Consider the following 22,080-nt stretch of genomic DNA (forward strand, 5'->3'; position numbering starts at 1 on the left):
TGATCGGATCTGTTCATTTCTCTGCACACCCACCTCCATAAACCACTTGCCCCTCTGCGCCACTATCGATAGTCAATTTTAGCAGAAGGCAGGGTTTTTACAAAGTGGCATCTTCTTAAGAAATGCTTTCAGTAAAATGATTGCTCACAGTATAGTTTATAAAATTTAAACTATCAACAGCTTGGAAAGGTTGCCTTGCATTATGTCGTGCAGTGAAGGACAGGAAAGTATTTAAAAAGTCGCAGGTTGTGCTGAGAGTTTTGCTTTAATGCCACTGTTGACTGGAATGCCTCGAGTCGTTTTATCAGCTGGTTTCAGCTTTCCATAGCGTGAGCTGAACGGCAGCTCCACTCTCAGCTGAGTGGATGATGTAATGTCAAGGGGAGGGGGCTTATCATATGATTCAGCACAGATGGGATTATCAACTGTGGGTGTGACGTTCTTTTGACAGTGTGCACTCATTCCACACTGACTGGCTCCTTGCAAGTTGGCCCAAGTCTCTCTCAAAGTCAGTGACAATCACAAATAAAGCATTTATTGAGTGGGCCTGTCTGGCGGTGAGGACAACTGGGGTGTAAAGTAAGAAGCTGTAAGGAATTCTTAATTCTTCAGCGTGCCGCAGTCACTCAAATTCGATTGGTGAATCTACACGGCCCAACTTGTACAGGGTATCAGAGGTTTCTACAAACTGAGGAGGAGGTACATTTGAAACAGTCATGGAATCGAAATCCTGGAAGAAATGACAAAAAAAACCAACTTTCAGTGTTTTGGTCTGTGACGTCAAGTTTATGTTTCAAATGTCACTGTACAGAAGCTACAATTTGCATGTGGTGACCCAGGAAGTTGGAGGATTTGTTTTGGGGCTGGTCTTGACTAAGATTGTTTCCATTTTTAGGCGGTTCACAGTAAGAAAAAAAATCTTTAACGGGGACTGGTTGTGAAATGGCTCCACTTCTGACACTGCTCATCAACAGTTCAAGGTAGGATGTTTGGATATGACTTAGTTTATGCTTGAATACGTAAAAAGAATGATCACAATTTTGCTATGAAAGCATGTGCAGTCAAGAGGAGACAGTGAAGGGAGTCAGTCTCCCCTGCACAGTGTGCCAGATTGTTTTATTAATTCATGGGAAATGCAATCATTTTGCTCTTGGGCATTCGGTTTAACAAATCGGCTTTTTTTTTAGAAGCCGAAACATTGTTATAGATTCAGACCTCCATCTGTGTACTCAGGAACCAAAATTATTAAATTGCTTCACTTTATAACTGTCACTTTGTGATTTCACTTTATACAAAGCCGCAAAAGGGAGATAGATTCTTGATAGAAAGACCTTTGTCTCTTGATTGATGGCAGATAATTTTAAAGGTGATCTGTCAAATCAAAATAAACAGAGAGAAATACTAGAAATGCATAGCACGCCCATAATTTGGATTAATACAGCACCTTTCACATCCTCATAATGCCTTTGAATCGATAATCACCTTTGGAGTCACTGTGGTTTTACAGGAAACACCAATGGCCACACCAGAAACAAATTGGATAACTCTTCGATGATTCTTATCCTGGTGCGGACTGGTTGCAGGAGGAGTGGATGGATGCTTCATAATTGTCAGAGATTGGGAGGAAGTCCCTCTGCTGTCTCACGACCCTGTGACTAAAGGACTCTGGAGGAGGTAGTGATGTATTGGTAATGTCACTGGGCTAGAATCTGAGGCTAATGATTAGGGGATTTGGGTCCGAATCTCCCCATAGCAGATGGTGAAATTTTGAATTTAACCAAACAAGTGCAGAATAAAGGGTGACTGAGTCCTCTTGCAGCCCCCATTCTAACCAACATTTCCATGTTCCCACCGAGGTCAAAGGTGGCTGTCCACTCTCACCCAGGCGAAGTAAGAAGCTGCGTCTGGTAACAGCTCCCTCTCCTGGCTGTGGCAGAATGGTGGCTGGCTCCTGAGGCATGACCACCCCAACTCCCCCTTTCCCCCTCTCCCCCTCTTCCCCCCCCCCCTCCTTCTCCCCACTTCTCCCCACTTCTCCCCCCTTCTCCCCCCTTCTCCTCCTTCTCCTCCCCAGCTTCTCTCCCCCCTTCTCTCCCCCCTTCTCTCCCCCCCTTCTCCCCCCCCTTCTCCCCCCTCCTCCTCCCCTTCCTCCCCCCCCCTCCACTCCTCCTCCCCCCACTCCTCCTCCCCCCCTCCTCCCCCTCCTCCTCCCCCCCTCCTCCCACTCCTCCTCCCCCCTCCTCCCCCCCTCCTCCCTCCCTCCTCCCCTCCCCCCCTTCTCCCCCCCCTGCCCCCCCCTCTTCTCCCCCCCCCTGCCCCCCCCTCTTCTCCCCCCCTGCCCCCCCCTCTTCTCCCCCCCCTCTTCTCCCCCCCCTCTTCTCCCCCCCCTCTTCTCCCCCTTCCCTTCTCCCCCTTCCCTTCTCCCCCTTCCCTTCTCCCCCTTCCCTTCTCCCCCTTCCCCCTGACCCCTGTCCTATTTCCCCCCTTTCCACTTCCCCCTCCCCCGCTTTCCCCTTCCCCCTGACCTCTGTCCTATTTCCCCCTTCCCCCTCCCCCCTTCCCCCTCCCCCCTTCCCCCTCCCCCCTTCCCCCTCCCCCCTCCCCCCTCCCCCCTCCCCCCTCCCCCCTTCCCCCTCCCCCCTCCCCCCTTCCCCCTCCCCCCTTCCCCCTCCCCCCTTCCCCCTCCCCCCTTCCCCCTCCCCCTTCCCCCCTTCCCCCTCCCCCCTTCCCCCTCCCCCCTTCCCCCTCCCCCCTCCCCCCTTCCCCCTCCCCCCTTCCCCCTCCCCCCTTCCCCCTCCCCCCTTCCCCCTCCCCCCTTCCCCCCTTCCCCCTCCCCCCTTCCCCCTCCCCCCTTCCCCCTCCCCCCTTCCCCCTCCCCCCTTCCCCCCCCTTCGCCCCTCCCCCCTCCCCCCTTCCTCCCTTCCCCCCCTTCCCCCTCCCCCCCTCTTCCCCCCTTTCTCCCTTTCCCCCCTTTCCCCCCTTCCCCCTTCCCCCTCCTCTCTCCCCTCTCCCCTCTCCCCTCTCCCCCCTTCCCCCCTTTCCCCTTCCCCCCTTCCCCCCTTCCCCCCTTCCCCCTTCCCCCCTTTCCCCCTTCCCCCCTTTCCCCCTTCCCCCCCGCCCATTCCCCCCCTTCGCCCTCCCGCCCATCCCCCCCTCCCTCCCCCCCTCCCCCCCTCCTCCCCCCTCCCCCCTCTCCCCCCTCTCCCCCTCTCCCCCCTCTCCCCCCTCTCCCCCCTCTCCCCCCTCTCCCCCCTCTCCCCCCTCTCCCCCCTCTCCCCCCTCTCCCCCTCTCCCCCCTCTCCCCCCTCTCCCCCCTCTCCCCCCTCTCCCCCCTCTCCCCCCTCTCCCCCCTCTCCCCCTCTCCCCCCTCTCCCCCCTCTCCCCCCTCTCCCCCCTCTCCCCCCTCTCTCCCCTCTCTCCCCTCTCCCCCCTTTACCCCTTCCCCCCTTTCAACTTCTCCCTTCCCCCACCTTCCCCCTTCCCCCCCCACTCTCCCTTCCCCCTTCCTCCCCACTCTCCCTTCCCCCGCCTTCCCCCCTTCCCACTTCCCCCCTTCCCACTTCCCCCCCTTCCCACTTCCCCCCTTCCCTTTTCCCCCTTCCCTTTCCCCCCTTCCCTTTTCCCCCCTTCCCTTTTTCCCCCTTCCCTTTTCCCCTCTTCCCCCCTTCCCCCCTGTCCCCTTTTCCCCCTTCCCCCTTTCCCCTTCCCCCTCTTCCCTTTCCCCCCTTACCCCTCTTCCCCCCCTTCCCCCTTTCCCCCTTTTCCACCCATTTCCCCCCCATCCCCCTTCCCACTTTCCCTTTCCCCCTTCCCTTTTCCCCCTCTCCCCTTTTTCCCCTTCCCCCTCTCCCCTTTTTCCCCTTCCCCCTCTCCCCTTTTTCCCCTTCCCCCTCTCCCCTTTTTCCCCTTCCCCCCTCTCCCCTTCCCCCTCTTCCCTTCCCCCCTTTCCCCCCTTTCCCTCTTCTCCCCCTTACCCCTCATTTCCCCCCTTCCCCACTTTCCCCTTTCCCACTTTCCCCTTCCCACTTTCCCCTTCCCCTTTTCCCCCTTCCCCTTTTCCCCCTTCCCCTTTTCCCCCTTCCCCTTTTCCCCCTTCCCCTTTTCCCCCTTCCCCTTTTCCCCCTTCCCCTTTTCCTCCTTCCCCCCTCTCCCCTTCCCCCCTCTCCCCTTCCCCCCTCTCCCCTTCCCCCTCTCCCTGTCCCCTTTTTCCCCGTTTCCCCTTTCCCCCTTTTTCCCCTTTCCCCTTCCCCCTCATCCCCCTCCCCCTCTTTCCCCCCCTTTCACCCCTTCCCCCCCTTCCCCCCCTCCCCCCCTTCCCCCCCCTTCCCCCCCCTTCCCCCCTTCCCCCCTTCCCCCCCTTCCCCCCTTCCCCCCCTTCCCCCCCCTTCCCCCCCCCCCCCTTCCCCCCCCTTCCCCCCTTCCCCCCTTCCCCCCCTTCCCCCCTTCCCCCCCTTCCCCCCCTTCCCCCCCTTCCCCCCCCTTCCCCCCCCTTCCCCCCTTCCCCCCTTCCCCCCTTCCCCCCCTTCCCCCCTTCCCCCCTTCCCCCCTTCCCCCCTTCCCCCCTTCCCCCCTTCCCCCCCTCCCCCCTTCCCCCCTTCCCCCCCTCCCCCCCTCCTCCCTTCCCCCCTTCCCCCCCTTCCCCCCCTTCCCCCCCTTCCCCCCCTTCCCCCCCTTCCTCCCCCTCCCCCCTTCTCCCCCCTTCTCCCCCCTTCTCCCCCCTTCTCCCTCCTTCTCCCCCCTTCTCCCCCCCTTTCCCCCCCTTTCCCCCTTCCCCCCCCCCTTCCCCCTCTCCCCTGCCCCCTTTTCCCCCTTTTCCCTTCCCCCTTTTCCCTTCCCCCTTTTCCCTTCCCCCTTTTCCCTTCCCCCTTTTCCCTTCCCCCTTTTCCCTTCCCCCTTTTCCCTTCCCCCTTTCCCTTCCCCCTTTTCCCTTCCCCCTTTTCCCTTCCCCCTTTTCCCTTCCCCCTTTTCCCTTCCCCCTTTCCCCTTTTCCCTTTCCCCTTTTCCCTTTCCCCTTTTCCCTTTCCCCTTTTCCCTTTCCCCTTCCCCCTCTTCCCTTCTCCCCCCTTCTCCCCCCTTCTCCCCCCTTCTCCCCCCTTCTCCCCCCTTCTCCCCCCTTCTCCCCCCTTCTCCCCCCTTCTCCCCCCTTCTCCCCCCTTCTCCCCCCTTCTCCCCCTCTTTCCCCCTCTTTCCCCCTCTTTCCCCCTCTTTCCCCCTCTTTCCCCCTCTTTCCCCCTCTTCCCACTTTCCCCTTCCCACTTTCCCCTTCCCACTTTCCCCTTCCCACTTTCCCCTTCCCACTTTTCCCTTCCCACTTTCCCCTTCCCCCTTCCCTTTTCCCCCTTCCCTTTTCCCCCTTCCCTTTTCCCCCTTCCCTTTTCCCCCTTCCCTTTTCCCCCTTCCCTTTTCCCCCTTCCCTTTTCCCCCTTCCCTTTTCCCCCTTCCCTTTTCCCCCTTCCCTTTTCCCCCTTCCCTTTTCCCTCTTTCCCCCCTCCTTCCCCCCTCCTTCCCCCCTCCTTCCCCCCTCCTTCCCCCCTCCTTCCCCCCTCCTTCCCCCCTCCTTCCCCCCTCCTTCCCCCCTCCTTTCCTCCTCTTTCTCCCTTTCCTTCCATTTTGAACAAAATAAGTTATATGGCAATAGTTCTGAAGAAGTTAATGCCAAAGACCTGGTGGTGGGGGTGGGGGGAGGCGGAAAAATCAGGATCTCGGGGTGACGGGCCTGTTATCGTAGGCTTCCTCTTGGCCTTGGTAACAATGTCTGCCTGTGTAGTCATTGAGCATTACAGAACTGGAGTTTTGCTGAAAATAAAACACATTTTTATGAAAACCTTTTGTCCTGCACTCATCAGGACAATTCACTAGAATACTATTGTAAAGGGAAACAACATTTTATACTATCGGTGTACAGTCAGAGTACATAGGGTATATACTGTACTGGATAAAATAATCATTTGACCCAGGTTCAAATCCTACCATGGCAGATGGTGGAATTTGAACTTAATTTTTAAAAAAATCTTGAATTAAGATTCCAGAACTCATTGTCGATTGTCGGAAAACCAATCTGGTTCACTTTTAGGGAATGAAATCTGCCATCCTTACCTGGTCTGGACTAAATGTAACTCCAGACCCACAGTAATGTGGTTGGCTGTTAACTGCCTCCAAGCAATAAAAGCTGTCCCAGATAGAAACGCCCTTATCCCAAAAATGAACTTTTTAAAAAATTACACATAACTCGTGATGGTGTTTTTTTTTAAATATAAAACTTGAGCCTGATGGTGTCTGTATCATAGCTAATTTCCTCTCTACAGTAGGTGTAGATTCCCTGCATCACTACAATAACTTCAATTCAGCTGAGTGGATCACAGAGATCCTGAACAAGCAATTTTGAACTCTTCCTGTCAATGACAATTAATTATTTAAGTCCTGGGGAGATAAGAGGCTGCTCCAGTATTTACAAACAGCTTCTCCAGCTCAGGTTGGTTTTAGTGTCAGTCTATTTATCTGTTCACACGGAGTGGTTTCTTAAATAATAAAACAAAGAACTGTTGGAAATCCACAACAAAAACAGAAATTGCTGGAGAAATTCAGCAGCGTCTGTGGAGAGAGAGAGAAGCAGAGTTTCATGTTTCGAGTCCAGTGACCTTCTTTCAGTTTTAGTTTTGTGATTTTCATACCCAGAGTCCTGAGAGTATAATAACTTTGGCTGATGTCCCTTTGTCGGCTGCAAAGGGACTTGGATATGATGCAGAGCTGGGCTGAGGAGTGGCAGATGGAGTTCAACCCTGCCAAGTGTGAGGTTGTCCATTTTGGAAAGACAAATAAGAATGCGGAATACAGGGTTAACGGTAGGGTTCTTAGTGAGGTGGAGGAACAGAGGGATCTTGGGGTCTATGTTCATAGGTCTTTGAAAGTTGCCACTCAGGTGGATAGAGCTTGTAAGAAGGCCTATGGTGTATTAGCGTTCATTAGCAGAGGGATTGAATTCAAGAGTCGTGAAGTGATGTTGCAACTGTACAGGACTTTGGTTAGGCCACATTTGGAGTACTGTGTGCAGTTCTGGTCGCCTCACTTTAGGAAAGATGTGGAAGCTTTGGAGAGGGTGCAGAGAAGATTTACCAGGATGTTGCCTGGAATGGAGAATAGGTCGTATGAGGATAGGTTGAGAGTGCTAGGCCTTTTCTCATTGGAACGGCGAAGGATGAGGGGTGACTTGATAGAGGTTTATAAGATGATCAGAGGAATAGACAGAGTAGACAGTCAGAAACTTTTTCCCCGGGTACAACAGAGTGTTACAAGGGGACATAAATTTAAGGTGAAAGGTGGAAGGTATAGGGGGGATGTCAGGGGTGGGTTCTTTACCCAGAGAGTGGTGGGGGCATGGAATGCGCTGCCTGTGGGAGTGGTAGAGTCAGAATCTTTGGTGACCTTTAAGCGGCAATTGGATAGGTACATGGATGGGTGCTTAAGCTAGGACAAATGTTCGGCACAACATCGTGGGCCGAAGGGCCTGTTCTGTGCTGTATTGTTCTATGTTCTATGTTCCAAGGGCAGTTCTGAGGAGGTGCTGTTTATTTAAGAGAGGCCTTAAAAGTGAGGCCCCGCCTCTCCTGACAGCTGAATAGAAAAGATCCCAAAGCATTACTTTGTAAAGAGCAAGGGCTTTTATCTCTGATGTCTGGTCCATATTTTTATGTGAAAACACATCACTAAAACAGATGATCAAGTCATTATCACATTGCTATGTACAGATTGGTTGCTGTGTTTCTGATATTGTGTCAGTGACTACACATCCAAAATATCTCTTGGGATATTTCACAACTCTACAGTCAAAGGCTGTGAAAGGTGCTATGGAAATGTAAGTTTACAGCATACAACAGCAATGGGCACATAAATCTTCAGTCACCAGATCAAGTAACTTGTGGCTTTTTTTCACTCATTGGGCCAGCATTAATGCCCCATCCTTAACTGTACTGGAGAAGGTGGTGGTGAGCTGCCTTCCTGAGTCCATCAGCAGAGAGATGTGGCTGCTTTAGTTAAAGATCTCACAACGCCAGGTTATAGCCCAACAGGTTTAATTGGAAACATTAGATTTCAAAGCACTGCTCCTCTATCAGGTGGTTGATGAAGGAGCGGCGCTCCAAAAGCGAGTGCTTCCAAATAAACTTGTTGGGCTATAACCTCGTGTTGTTTGATTTTTAACTTTGTACACCGCAGTCCAACACCGACATCTCCACATCATTGCTGCTGGTCTTTGTGTTAGAAAGTTCCTGCGCTCCAGGCAGTGTGATCTACTCCTGCATCCTCACCACTGTCACCATCATCAACAGCTTCAAAGGTTACAGTACAAAAGGAGGCCATTCAATCAGCACATCTGTGCTAACCTGCTACAAGACCAAATTGGCTGGTGTCACTTTCCGGTGTCTTTAGCCCTGGAAGGGTGACGCTGTGGCTCAGTGGTTAGCACTGCTGCCTGGGGCTTGGATTCAATTCCTACCTCGAGCAACTGTCTGTGTGGAGTTTGCACATTCTCCCCGTGTCTGCGTGGGTTTCCTCCGGGTGCTCCGGTTTCCTCCCACAGTCCAAAGATGTGCCGGTTAGATGGATTGGCCATGCTAAATTGCCCGTGTCCAAGGATGTGTAGAATCATAGAATCCCACAGTGTGGAAACAAGCGCTTTGGCCCGGAATGAGCTGCCAGAGGAAGTGGTGGAGGCTGGTACAATTGCAACATTTAAAAGGCATTTGGATGGGTATATGAATAGGAAGGGTTTGGAGGGATATGGGCCGGGTGCTGACAGGTGGGACTAGATTGGGTTGGGATATCTGGTCAGCATGGACAGGTTGGACCGAAGGGTCTGTTTCTGTGCTGTACATCTCTATGACTCTATGTACACACTGACTTTCCGAAGAGCATCCGGAGAGGCCTGGATAGAGTGACACGAGGAAGGTGTTTTCGCGACAGGAGACTAGGACCCGAAGGGATGACCCTTTAGATGAGGAGGACTTACCTCAGCTCGAAGGGGGTAATCTGTGGAACCTGTTGCTGCAGTGATCCGTGGAGATCAAGTCATTGAGTGTATTTAAGACCGAGAGAGGTTTTTGATTAGTATGGGGATGAAGGGTTGCAGAACAGGTTTGAGAACCGTATCAGAGTGGCGGAGTAGACTGGATGGGCTAAGTAGCCTCATTCTGTTCATATATTTGAAGATTTTATATCTGCTTCTGACCTGATTTTCTTAGCAGGCAGTGGGTACTGAGAACTGCCCTGGTCACAACTGACTGACCGTGACACATCCATGCCCCACTGTGGATAGCAAGAGTTACAATGGTACCTTGCCATCATGTGATTGGCATCTTGCCCACTATCATATTGTAAGTAGTTTGCATTCATATAGCACTTTTTTTTTAAAATAAAAGTTTCCAACAAGACTTTATGTCCAACAGCCAAGTCCCATGATTGTTGTTGGACGGACAGATGTGGCAGCGCAGAGCAGTTCCACGTAGGGATGTGGAGATAATGGTCACGAACTCTGATTATGGCGACAAGGCCACCTGTACTTCTATCGGTGGTGCAGTGGGATCTTCCTGTGCTCCACTTGAACCGACCGAGCTTGCAGCAAGTCTTTGCAGCTCTAAGGAGCTCCCAGCAATGCTGCGCTCTCTTGGTACTGGCTGTGAAGCTTCACAGAGAGAGTGAGGGCTGCAGCTGCTGGAGATCGGGGTCGGGAATGATGGAAGGCTTCTGCCCGAAACGTCGACTCTCCTCGATTGCTGCTTGACCTGCTGTGCTTTTCCGGTGCCACGCTTTCCGACTGTGAAGTGTCACCGAGTGCGTGCTGGAGAATGCTTCAATTGACTCTTTCCCCCCACACATGGTCACTTTAAAACTGTACAGCCCAGCCATGAAGGGAGGGGGAACAGGATCAGGTACTCTCACTGTGTCGCCTAGATGTTATGAGGGAACCAAAGGAGGGAGCATGCAAATTCCTGTTCCTATTATTTTGGTGCTGGGGGGGGGGTCCTACGTTTATATAGCACCTACCACAGCCATCCCAAATAGCCATTTAAGTATTTTTTTTTAGCATCCCTGACTGCAGTAATGTAGATAACCCTGTAGCCCAGTCTGCATTCAGTAAGCTCCCAGTTGTGACAGTCACCAGGTAACCAGTCTTTGGGTTGTTGGTTAAAGGAGGGGGGCACAAGTGTTGAGCAGGACATTGGCGGGAACTCCCCTGCTCCTTTCTTATAAAGTAGCACTTTGATTCCAAGCTGAGAGGATAAAGCAGGTCTGAGTGCATTGTCTCATTGGTCAGCAAAGTCTGGGGATGAGGTGGGGGAAATGAGCAGCATTCTGGCAGCAGACTTGTCTATCAGCTGAAGGTTATGGAGAATTAAGGTTGTGTCCAGCCGTTAGAACAGCCCCATCTAGCAATGGTGAAGTCCAGTTGAATATTATCAGATAGGGGAGGCGATGGCACAGTGGTAGTTTCGCTGGACTGTGAATCCAGAGACCCAAGTAATGGTCTGGGGACCTGGGTTTGAATCCTGGCACGGCAGATGGTGGAAATTAAATTCAATAATAGGTATGTGATTAGGAAGGCTTAGAGGGATATGGGCCAAAAGCTGCCAAATGGGACTAGATTGATTTAGGATATCTGGTCAGTATGGATGAGTTGGAACGAAGGGTCTGCTTCCAAGCTGTACATTTCTATGACAATAAAAATCTGGAATGAAGAGTCTAATAATGACAGTCAAACTATTGCCAATTTCAGAAAAAAAGCCCAACTGGAAACTGCCATCCTTACCTGGTCTGGTCTACATGTCACTCCAGACCCACAGCAATATGACTGGCTCTTAACTGCCACTACGATGGGCAATAAATGCTGACGTAGCCCTCACCCCATGTCTTTTAAAAAAAAAGGAGATGGATTTAACTCTCAATGTCTGACAGAGTTTCAGATCTTTGTGATGGCTCATACATGATCTCTCTTCCACATTCTGTGGTCGAGTCTTAACGCCTTTAAGGCATTCTTGTCAACTCCTACCCACATCCCAAAGTCGAAATTTTCTTTTTTTTTCAAAAAAGCTGGCAACTGTCGTGACACAAAATAAATTGGCTTCTGGGGTTTTTGGGGCCAGTCACGTATGAACTGGATTAGCAAATCAAAACTATTTCATAAACATAGTATCTCAAGCAGAGACACTCCCAGATTATAAAGCACCACAAGAAACTGTGTGTTCCTCATTTCAGCATTTGTGATACGGTGCCAAAGATAACAGAAGGTTAAAAGTACATTACCAATTCCTTTCGAATCCCATTGCGATCTGGGTTAATTATTTTTCTGGGGTTTTCTTGAGGAAATCCTATGGTTACCCACTGCCTAATCTCATCACCTTTATTGTTCTCACTTTCTTTAACTGCCTGTTCTCGCGTTGTAAACCATTGTCTGCTGAGAGACCTGGTCAATTGGTCTGTCCCCAAGCCTTTCAAAGTATCAGTCAGTGTTAGTTCAGTGGGTGTTAGGAGCTAATAGATTTCTGTTTAGTTTCCAAGTGTTAACACATTTCCATTTCAGGAAAGGCTGTCATTGTCTGTGGCTTTGGGATGGAATGTGTTCATGTTAGGTGCTATATAAATGCATGCCTTTCCTTTTTATGACTTGCCTTCTGTTTCCCTTAGTACCTTAGGTTGAAAATGTCTCGCGACTTGGCACAGCCTTGTCTCCTGGTCAGTCCGTAACCTTGTCAGGCTCACTGCTGCTGTTTCTCTCTCTCTCTCTGTCTGTCTCTCACTCTCACACTTTCTCTGTCTCTGTCTCTGTCTTTGTGTCTCTCTCTCTCTCTCTCTCTCTCTCTCTCTCTCTGTCTGTCACCTCTCTCTCTTGCTCTCTCTCTCTGTCACCTTCTCTCTCTCTCGTGCTCTCTCTGTCTCTCTCTGTCACCTCTCTGTCTCGCTCTGTTTCTCTGTCGTGATTGTCCTTTCACCCCCCCACCACCACCACTGCCAGCCACGTTACCGCCAGGAGAGTTCTCCTTTTTAAACCCTTGCACTCTTCACCCCACCGTTTACAGCTCACTTTCACAGCCCCCTCTTTGATCTAATTTTGATAAACTCCAACGGTCCCTTACCCTGCTCTCAGTCTGTGTTTTGTCTCCGTCTTTGTTCTGTTTTTAATGAGTCCCCCTTGGGATGTCTTGCAGAGCCCTCGAGGAAATCAGGAGCCGTTAGTGGGGACGGTGTCTCTTCGTTAAAGTTCATTAATGAATCGGTTGTGTTTTAAGTCTCCGCTATATTTTTTGGGGGGAAAGGGGCTGCTTTTTTGTGAAGCTGGTGAGGAAAGCCTTAGGAATGGGCATCACAATCACATTGAAAGGCTTCCTCACTCTCTCTAACCGTGCCCTGATTTGTTACGGTCAAGTTAAACCTAATCACCCGTTTTATTCCCCATTTGCAAAGCAACGTTGGCTGTTTACTTGTACAGTCCTTTGCCACTTGCTGCTTTCATTCTATTAACATATCATTTTCCATTCTGAATGAACAGTGCGTGCAAATTGCTGACTAGCTGCTTTCTGCCTTTTGGCATTGCCTACCCCAGGTGTGCTCTCCTGCCCTTTCTTGAGTCTCTCTTTCTCAGAATTTCTCCAAGCCTGGTTCTTTCTGTTTTGACCCCGTGTGTGTGCGCGCGCGCGTGTGTGCGCGTGTGTGTCTGTGCACCTGTGTGTGAGGAAAGGGTTAAACATATTAGCTATGCGGACCATGGAGCAGGTCAGGTGTAACAGCACCCGAGCAGTGTAGTTGAACTGAATTCCAAAGTGTTTCCCAACAGCATCATGAGCCAAGCCTATGAGAATGGTTGAAGTTTGATTGAATTAAGCAGGAATGTGTTCTGTGCAGGAGTGATTGGCACCTCTGCAATCTTGTGTATGATAAACCACTCACCCAACCAGTTTGCATGCTTACAATATTTGTACCTGTCACGACACACCTGTGAGTGAAGGGAAGTGTCAGTCAGTATTGACTGAATGCAAATTTAATTGGAATCACATCAACTGAACAGAGAACCTCACTTTGGTTGGCATAATTTAAATGCCATTTGTGTTTCTGTACGCCTTATCTAAGTAATGGTGACTTTCATCCATTTTATAAAGACTGGCTTTGAGATATTAGGAATGTAAAGTCCTGTTGAAACAGTGAGAGTAGATAAATACTTGAAGAATAATGAATTTTGCACAGTATCTCAGAATGATTTACTGTCTTTTTTTGTAGATTTCGCCCGCCAACCCCACAGTCATTTCCTGTGTTGGCAAAGGGCATTAAAGAATTTGAACCTGTTTGCCACAATAACTGTGCCAAGGGGAATGCCAGCTGATTGATTTAGAATTTGGCCCTTGCTTCCTTGTGTCCCAGTATTACATGCTGCCTCGGGTTCTCTCTGGCTCTGGAGTTTTGCATTTCATTTCCCCTTTCTGTTTTGCAGCTGGCGTGATTCCAGTCTTTAAAAGCGCCACCGGGAAGTGGAGGACTGCGATGAGAAGGTGTAGTGACTCACGATTAGGTGTGGTTCATGTCTCTGCTGAATTATCATTCGTGTATATAAAGTATATCAGCTGGATGCTCACGGACTGTGGTGCAGTGATCTCCCAACTGCAGGTAAAACAGGAAGGTGTTACAACGCTGCGTTCCAGCCAGGAAGAAATGACCTGTCCCTGTTGGGCTCCAGATGATATCCTTATAACCAGATGTGACATCGTAGCTTGTTGAAGCAGACAGGTAGAAACCTCCCTTCTTCTGTTCCCATCTTTTCAAAGCTTATTGTTAAACCTTTATCTGTTTAGTCTGAAGGAAGTGCTTTATTATTTATTTAGAGGCATCTGTGCAACCTGCTGGTACAGGATATCCTTCTGCATGCTTTTCTCTTTCTCATTAATCCAGTCAGAGTTGCCTTTCGTGGGATTTTGACTGAGTTTGTCCTCCTTCAGTCTGTGTTGCTTCACGGCTTTCACTTCAATGGTATTTTATCAACTGCACCAATTATGTGCAGTGTCCTAAAGGTGTGGATTCAACTTCACTCTGTTCGGGCTGAGAAATAATGGGCCAAAAGAGCAGACCAGCATCATTTTACCTGCGGATAAAATACACCACTTGTGGGCTAGTGTCAGTCTGAGACAGCAGCAAAGGTGTGCCAAACCTTTCCCTAAAAGTGTGATGGAGAAATGCACGATTAATTACCCATTGATTAAAATTGCTGCAGTGCAAATCTTTACAATGTCCCACTTGCAAGAAAGCAATGATGTCAATGTGTCTTTGGTATCAAGGCGTTCTTCCTGACTTTGTTAAATTGGGATATTACCCCCTACTCTCCCTCCCAACCCAAAACAGGTTCATGTCAGACTTTGACGAAATTGAAACCTGCCTGTGGGGGATTGGAAATGATTGCAAGTTCCATGGTTTCCATTTTTTAAGGTTCCCTGTGGACAGACTTCTCTCCAGGTGGCTGCTGGACAATGAAGCTTTGCAGAAACATGGCTCCTTATGGGCCATTTCCAACAACGAGGTAAGTGAGTCTTTGGAAATCCCTCCCTCTCTTGAAAGGCAATGCATGCAGAATCTGTAAATATTTTGAAGGTAGAGGTGGATAAATTCTTGATTGGGGTGAAAGATTATCCAGGGTAATGCTGAAATGTAGAGTTGAGTTTAGAATCAGGCCCAGTCATGACCTTGTTGAACAACAGAGTGGGTTTGAAGGGCCGAATGGCCTACGTTTGATCCCTGTTTATAAGGGGTTAATTTCTCATTATGGATCCTAGCAAGCACTTTATTGAGAACGCAGTTGTTAAAACAAAAACAGCAACACATGGAAATGAATGGACAACAGCTCCACTTTCAGGTGTAAGGGGCACATTGGACCGACCCATCTGTCTCATTTCTGTGTTTTGCCAGTTCCTTTCTCTTGGGGGGGGGGGGACCTCTTGAGCGCTCAGAAGCCACGCCCAATCCAGTCCTTATCTTTGGTTCACACACACTTCGAACTTTCCATGGGAGGTCAGTAGGTAGGCATCAGGAGTTAGTAACGGAGGCCTAACACACCCGAAGACACTGAAAATCTCTCAGAATTACAGAAGCCCTGCAGTGTCGGAGCCAGCCATTCAGCCCGTCGAGTCCATGCACACCAACCTTTCGAGGAGCATCCTACCCAGACTCACTCTACCCCTGCATTTCCCATGGCTAATCCATCTTGCCTGCAAATCCCTGGACGCTATGGGCAATTTAACCTGGCCATTTCCATCTAACCTGCACATCTTTGGACTCTGGGAGGAAACCGAGCATCCGGAGGGGACCCATGAGAGACAGGGAGAATGTGCAAACTCCACACAGACAGTCGCCCGAGGCTGGAATCGAACTCTGGTCCCGTGAGCCTCTGTACTGCCCTTCTTCACTACGTTGGTCTGAGTCCATGCGGACTTTGTCCTACCTCACCATGTGGTCTTGCTAGATTGAGATTTCAATCAGGAACAACACAACCCCAGTAAAATGGCTAACTGCCAGGTATCTGCTGACCTTCTGTGGAGGGGTATTCCCAGCAAGGCCCAAAGCCTCTCCCCCAAACACCAGGCCCAGAATGGGGAGTTATGCTCTGCACTTGCCTGGATGAGCAAGAACAGAGAGTCATAGAGATGTGCACCACGTCCAACGCGTCCATGCCAATCAGATATTCTAAACTAATCTAATCCCTTTTGCCAGCGCTTGGCCCATATCCCTATAGACCCTTCCTATTCAGATACCTTTTTTAAATGCTGTATTTGTACCAGCCTCTACCACTTCCTCTGGCAGCTTACACACCCCCCTCTATGTGAAAACGTTGCCCCTTTTATATCTTTCCCCTCTCACCCTAAACCTAAACCCTTTAGTTCTGGACTCCCTTGTTTATTTATCCTATCCATTTCCCTCATGATTTTATAAACCTCTATAAGGTCACCCCCAGCCTCCGACGCTCCAGTGAAAACAGCCCCAGCCATTGGAGGAGCTCAATGCACAGTAAGGTAGCCTGCCTGACCAGTGCCCTATCCACCACCTGAAAACATTCACTTCCCCTGCCCTCCATCACCTCTGCACAATGGCTGTAGTGCTTCCCCATTGAGAAGATGCAGTATAGTGCCTTGGCTGCATTTTCCAACCCTATGACCTCTGACCCCTGGAAAAAAGAACTTAGAAACCCAATCATCTGCAAATTTCCTCCAAATCCCCCACATTCCTGATTCCCTAACTTTTAATTGTGTTGTTATTGCACACAGGATCTTCTGTTACCTCGGGCCTCATGCTGTGGGATTCCTTCCCCATGCCTCACCTTGCTCCTTGTAAAACTTCTTAAAACTTACCTTTTTTGACTGAGCGATTGATGTCAATTGCCTCAGGCAGTTTTGGGGAGGTTTTGTATGATAAAGGTGCTACATAAATAAATGTTATTGTTGTTGGCTTGGAAATTTATTGCCGCTCCTTCAGCCTCCCCAGAATCCAGGAACTCTCTTCCTTAACAGCCTACACCTCAAGCACTGCAGCGGTCCGAGAGGACAACTCACCCCCCCCCCCCCCCCCCCCACTTCGAGGGCAAGAGGGCAATGGCCAACAAAGTGTCGACCTTGCCAGCGATGCCCACACTTTATGGAATCATAAGGCAAAATGGATCTGAATTGGGCAGGTTTGAGGGGGTGTCCTCTGTGTAGATGTAGTCCCTGTTTTGGGAAATGACTTCAATCAATGAAGACTCACTACTTGAATTGTGAACCTCTGGCTGCAGACAGAAGTGAACTTGTCTGTGAAGCTGGAGCAGTTGAATAGCCTGCTCATACTCACTATCTGGAGCAGTAGCACGATATGAACTGATTACTGTGAGAGCCCTTAGCACCTGTAGAACTGTGACCCTTCTGAAATTCATGGCCAGGTAGAAGCCAGGTGAATAGAAGTTTTTTAAAAAAAAAAAATGATTGGGTGACCGTGCTAATTTGGTCCTCTCTGTAACTATCACAGGTTTACAGAGTCCACCAGCCCTTTGGGTGATCTGTCCAGGTTCCTGGTATCAGGTGGAGGTGGGGTTTGATGACAGGAAGGCTACATCATCACTATGTTCTTTCAGTTCAAAGTCCTGTTATTAACCGTTTCGTTTCCCTCCTGATAAAAGTGGGGTGACCGGAGCCTGTATAAAATGGAATGTCTGGTTTCTTTAGGTGTGCCTGGCCAGAGCATAGTCACATGTGGACAGAACACACCAACTTCTGTCACCCAATTCAGCGAGGATTCTGTGACTCTGCGTCCCCGAAGAAATCCTGTGCAGAGTGAAGGTTTGAACAAGCTGGTTTACGGACACATGGGTGGGATCGCTGTCTGATTGGCTGAGCTGGCATTGACTCATACATTCTTTGACCAGCTGTTGCACTTTGGATTCTCTGCGGAGTGTGTTTAAAGTCTCTGGAATTGGCTCGAGCTGACAAGCTATTTTGGACACCAGCTGCCAGAGTTGTCTGGGCTCTGACGAGTGTGTGGAGAGAGACGGGTGAGGATAAGGGAAGCCGCCTTGCTGGCCAAATGTGGGTGTTTCTTTGGCAGTGTCTTAGCTGGTTGTTGTGTGCCATGAGAAGAAGCAATCAGCAAGTATACTGCCGTAGAAATGCTTCACTGAATGCGGCCCTATACACGCTCTTCCTCAGCTACTCCCCACTTCACTGTCAAATTGCACCTTTTTGAGGTTTTGGGTAAAGTACTTTTTTTTTGTTGTAAAATATTCTTTGAAGTAGCAGGTGGGAATCAACTTTGAAAAATAAATAATTGAATGTGGAATCCAGAAATGTAAGTGCCAAATGTGGGGTCATCGTATTGGGGTTTTATTTACTTTAGTAATGAGGATGTTTAGTTAATCTTTACAAGTTAAACTGTGTATGAATGTGCCTCCCCATACACTTTCTCCTCCCCCCTCTCTCTCGGTGCTATCAAGTCTCTTTCTCCTTTTGGGCTTTATCCCATCTGTAAACTGTGACCATGCACAGCAGGAGGGAGTGTGGATGTTGGGGATTTGGTGAGATATATCCTGATCAAAATCTGCCCTCATCTTGTCGATTTAAGGTTTGCTAATGTTCAGAGAATTTAAGACATTGTTGCCAACACAAATGTTCATTTTACTGTGAGAGGGACAACGTTAATAGATTCCTAGCCCATTGGTGAGAATTAAACCAAGACAAATATATATTTACTTCTGTGGAGAGAGATTTGATTTTTCATGTCCTCCCGCACTGCCCTCCTATCAAACACTCCCAGCGCAGGGTTAGATACAGAGTAAAGATCCCTATACTCTTATATAAAACTGAAAGTAACGAGTAGTTAGATTTACCCTGCTGGTGCACTGTAACAAAAATACAAACAAACGTTTAATGAAACTTACTAAATCGAAATAACATTGTCCAGAGTGGGGATACTTGTCCCAGACTCCCATCTCTGAAGGCTGTTACTATGCTGGTGAGCACCGCAGGCTACCTCTGGATAGAGACCCAAGTGCAGACATAACCGTAAATGAGAGGCAGCCTGGCCCCAAAAATTGGGGAGAGTTTATTGACTTGCTCAGTCTTCCCCCTCTCATCCTTCACCCAATGCCACAGCTGTTCCTTGTGTGTTCAGACAATTAGTAGCCGCCACCTGTTTCTTTTAAACTAAAATACAGTAACAAACTTATAATGATATGATTAACCAGACGTTACCAGTGTCACTGTGTGGTGAACAGAGAATTGAACCGAGATATTTCGGGGTTAAAAATGGATGTGTGCTTCCACTTTTCCTGGGCTGTCTAGGGGAGAACTCTCATGGAAACACAGAATTGTTCCAGTGCTATAGGAGACCAGTCAACCCATCATGTCTGAGCTGGTTTTATTACCCAGTGCCAACCTCCTGGGTAGCATGGTGGCTCAGTGGTTAGCACTGCTGGCTCAGGGACCTGATTACGCTTCCATCCAGTGGTGACTGTGTGGAGTCTGCCCGTGTGTGTGGGATTCCTCCACGTGCTCTGCTTTCCTCCTCCTGTCCAAAGATGTGCAAGCTAGGTGACTTAGCCATGGGAAATATAGGGTTACAGGGATAGAGTAGGCGGTGTGTCTGGATGGAATACTCTTTTTGGAGGGTGAGTGTGACTCAATGGGCAGAATGGCCTGCTTCCACATTGTAGGGATTCTATGATCCTGCTTTTTCCTCACATCCTTCAACACCATTTTCATCCAAATAATTAGCTAATGCCCCTCCTGAATGCCTCAATTGATCCTGCCTCCATCATGGTAGACTGCATTCCCAGATCCTAACTACTCGCTGTGTGAAAATATATTTCCTCACTTCACCTTCCCTCTCTTTATCAACATTTTAAATATATATCCTTTTGTTTTTTTTCCCAATCTGGTCTAACCAGCCCGCTTATGATTTTGAAAACCTCTATTAGATCCCCTCTCAGCCACCTCTCCAGGGAGAACAGTCAATCAATCTCCTCATTGATGTTTCCAATTCCTGGAACCATTCTTGTTAAGTTAGAGTTGCAGTGAATTGCTTTCATCCTGAAAGAATTACAGAGAGACCAGCTGCTGGTGTGCCATTGTGGATAGGTGTCCTTGAGTTTTTCAGACATGTTACAATGTTTAGCTAAAGTATTCTGCTTCTATTCCTGGTTAGATCGGTGTCCCATTATTTATCCAATTCTTATTTTCTAACATTCCATTTGTTCAGTAAAGTCGTACGGCACAGAAACAGATCCTTTGGCCCAGCTCATCCATGCCAACCAAGTTTCTTAAACTGATCGAGTCCCATTTGCCTGCATTTGGCCCATACCCCTCACAACCTTTTCCTTTTTATATACCTGTCCAAATGTTGTAATTGTACCCATCTCTACTGTTTCCTGTGTCAGCTCATTCCATACATGCACCACCTTCTGTGTGAAAAGATTACCTCTTAGACCCCTCTTTAAATCTTGCCCCTCTCACCTGAAAAATATGCCCTTTAGTTTTGGACTCCCCTAGCTTGGGGAAGCACCTTGGCTATTCACCTTATCCATGCCCCACATGAGTTTTATAAATCTCTGAAAGGTCACTCCTCAGCCTTCTATGCTCCAGAGAAGAAAATCCCAGCCAATCCAGCTCCTTCTTATAACTCAAACCCTCCAGTCTTGGTAACATCCTTGCAAATTTTATTTGCCCCTTTTCCAGTCTAATAATATCCTTCCTGTTGCAAAGTGACCACAGCTATACACAGTACTCCAAACGTGGCTTTACCAATGTCTCGTACAGCTGTAATATGACATCCCAACTCTTGCACTCTCTGTTCTGAGCAGTGGAGGCAAGTGTAAAAAACGCCCTCTTCACCACCCTGTCTACCTGTGACACCACTTTCAAGGAACACATTTACCTGCACATCTCGGTCTTTCTGCCCGACAGTACTCCCCACAGCCCTCCCATTAATTCCAAGTCCTGCTCTGGTTTGTCTTATCAAATGCAACATTTCGCATTTATCTGAATTAAACTCCATCTGCCTTTTCTCAGCCCACTGGCCTATTTGGTCAAGATCTCATTGTACTCTGAGATGACCACCTTCACTATCCTCTATACCACCAATTTAGGTGTCATGCGCAAACCTACTAACCACGCCTCCTCTCTTCTCATCCAAATTATGTGTATAGATGACAAACAACAGTGGACCCAGCACTGATCTGTGCGGCACACTGCTGGTCACAGGCCTCCAGTCTTAACAACACTCCCCCCACCACCACCTTCTGACTCCTACTGTCATGCCAATTTTGTAGCCAATTGATTAGCTGTCCCTGGATCCCATGTGATCGAACCTTACTAACCAGTCTACCATGCAGAACCTAGTCAAAGGCTTTGATAAAGTCCATGTAGACAACATCTACCACTCTCCCCTAATCTCTCTTGGTCATCTCTTCAAAAAGCTCAGTCAACTTTGAGTAGATCTGGGGAGGGGCTTTATTTGGCAGTAATTCACAAGGTAGTGCAATTTGTCACACAATGCTATGGAAATCATTGCCCTCTGATGTAAATAGCTTCTTAATGACCATTTGGGGTTGCGTTAGGGAACTGATCAGAACCCATAACACAGCAGGTTTCAACCAGATCTACATGATGATCGAATCAGGACCTGACATGTGTAAGACACGTCCACTTCTAGAGGAAGCAATGGCCTAGTGGTATTACCGCTGGACTCTTAATCCAGTGACCCAGTAATGTTCTGGGGACCCAAGTTTGATTCCTGCCATGGCAAGTGGTGGAATTTGAATTCAATAAAAAAAATCTGGAATAAAGAGTCCAATGGTGACTGTGAATCCATTGTTGGTTGTCAGGAAAAAAACAAACTGGTTCACTACTGCCCTTTAAGGAAGGAAATTGCCATCCCTGGTCTGGCCTACATGTGACTCCAGACCCACAGAAATGTGGTTGACTCTCAACTGCCCTCTGGGCAATTAGAGATGGGCAATAAATGCTGCTTAGCCAGTGAGGCTGTCATCCTTTGTGGGCGGCACGGTGGCACAGTGGTTAGCACTGCTGCCTCACAGCGCCTGAGACCCGGGTTCAATTCCCGCCTCAGGCGACTGACTGTGTGGAGTTTGCACGTTCTCCCCGTGTCTGCGTGGGTTTCCTCCGGGTGCTCCGGTTTCCTCCCACAGTCCAAAGATGTGCAGGGTCAGGTGAATTGGCCATACTAAATTGCCCATAGTGTTAGGTAAGGGGTAAATGTAGGGGTATGGGTGGGTTTCGCTTCGGCGGGTCGGTGTGGACTTGTTGGGCCGAAGGGCCTGTTTCCACACTGTAATCTAATCTAAATCTAATCTAATCCTGTGAATGAATAAAACAAAGCTTCTGGTCCCACAGTAATATTCCAGGACCCTAGGACCCTACTGTCTCCGTAGGAGGGTGTTAAAGGCAGAGTTTACTTCATGGTCTGAGGTTACACCTTACCTGAAGTTGCCACAGAGCCTGCTACGGTGAGGTAGTATGACCAGACCTACAGTTTCCAGCCAGTCTGGGGACACAGCCTGGTATTGATTCCTTT

At 49.1% G+C, this 22,080-nt stretch overlaps 1 long non-coding RNA gene across 1 annotated transcript; it reads left to right on the top strand.

The window, feature by feature from the left end:
- The first annotated feature begins 13,555 nt into the window (after positions 1–13,555).
- On the top strand, positions 13,556–21,821 carry LOC122540425 (uncharacterized). The gene is made up of 3 exons (XR_006309303.2): positions 13,556–13,767; positions 14,461–14,551; positions 17,220–21,821. It is a non-coding gene; the product is annotated as an uncharacterized LOC122540425 (long non-coding RNA).
- Positions 21,822–22,080: the final 259 nt, after the last annotated feature.

Source organism: Chiloscyllium plagiosum, unplaced genomic scaffold, assembly GCF_037043375.1.
Source record: "Chiloscyllium plagiosum isolate Xiang-an unplaced genomic scaffold, Cpla_swu_hap1 HiC_scaffold_37, whole genome shotgun sequence".
NCBI lineage: Eukaryota > Metazoa > Chordata > Chondrichthyes > Orectolobiformes > Hemiscylliidae > Chiloscyllium > Chiloscyllium plagiosum.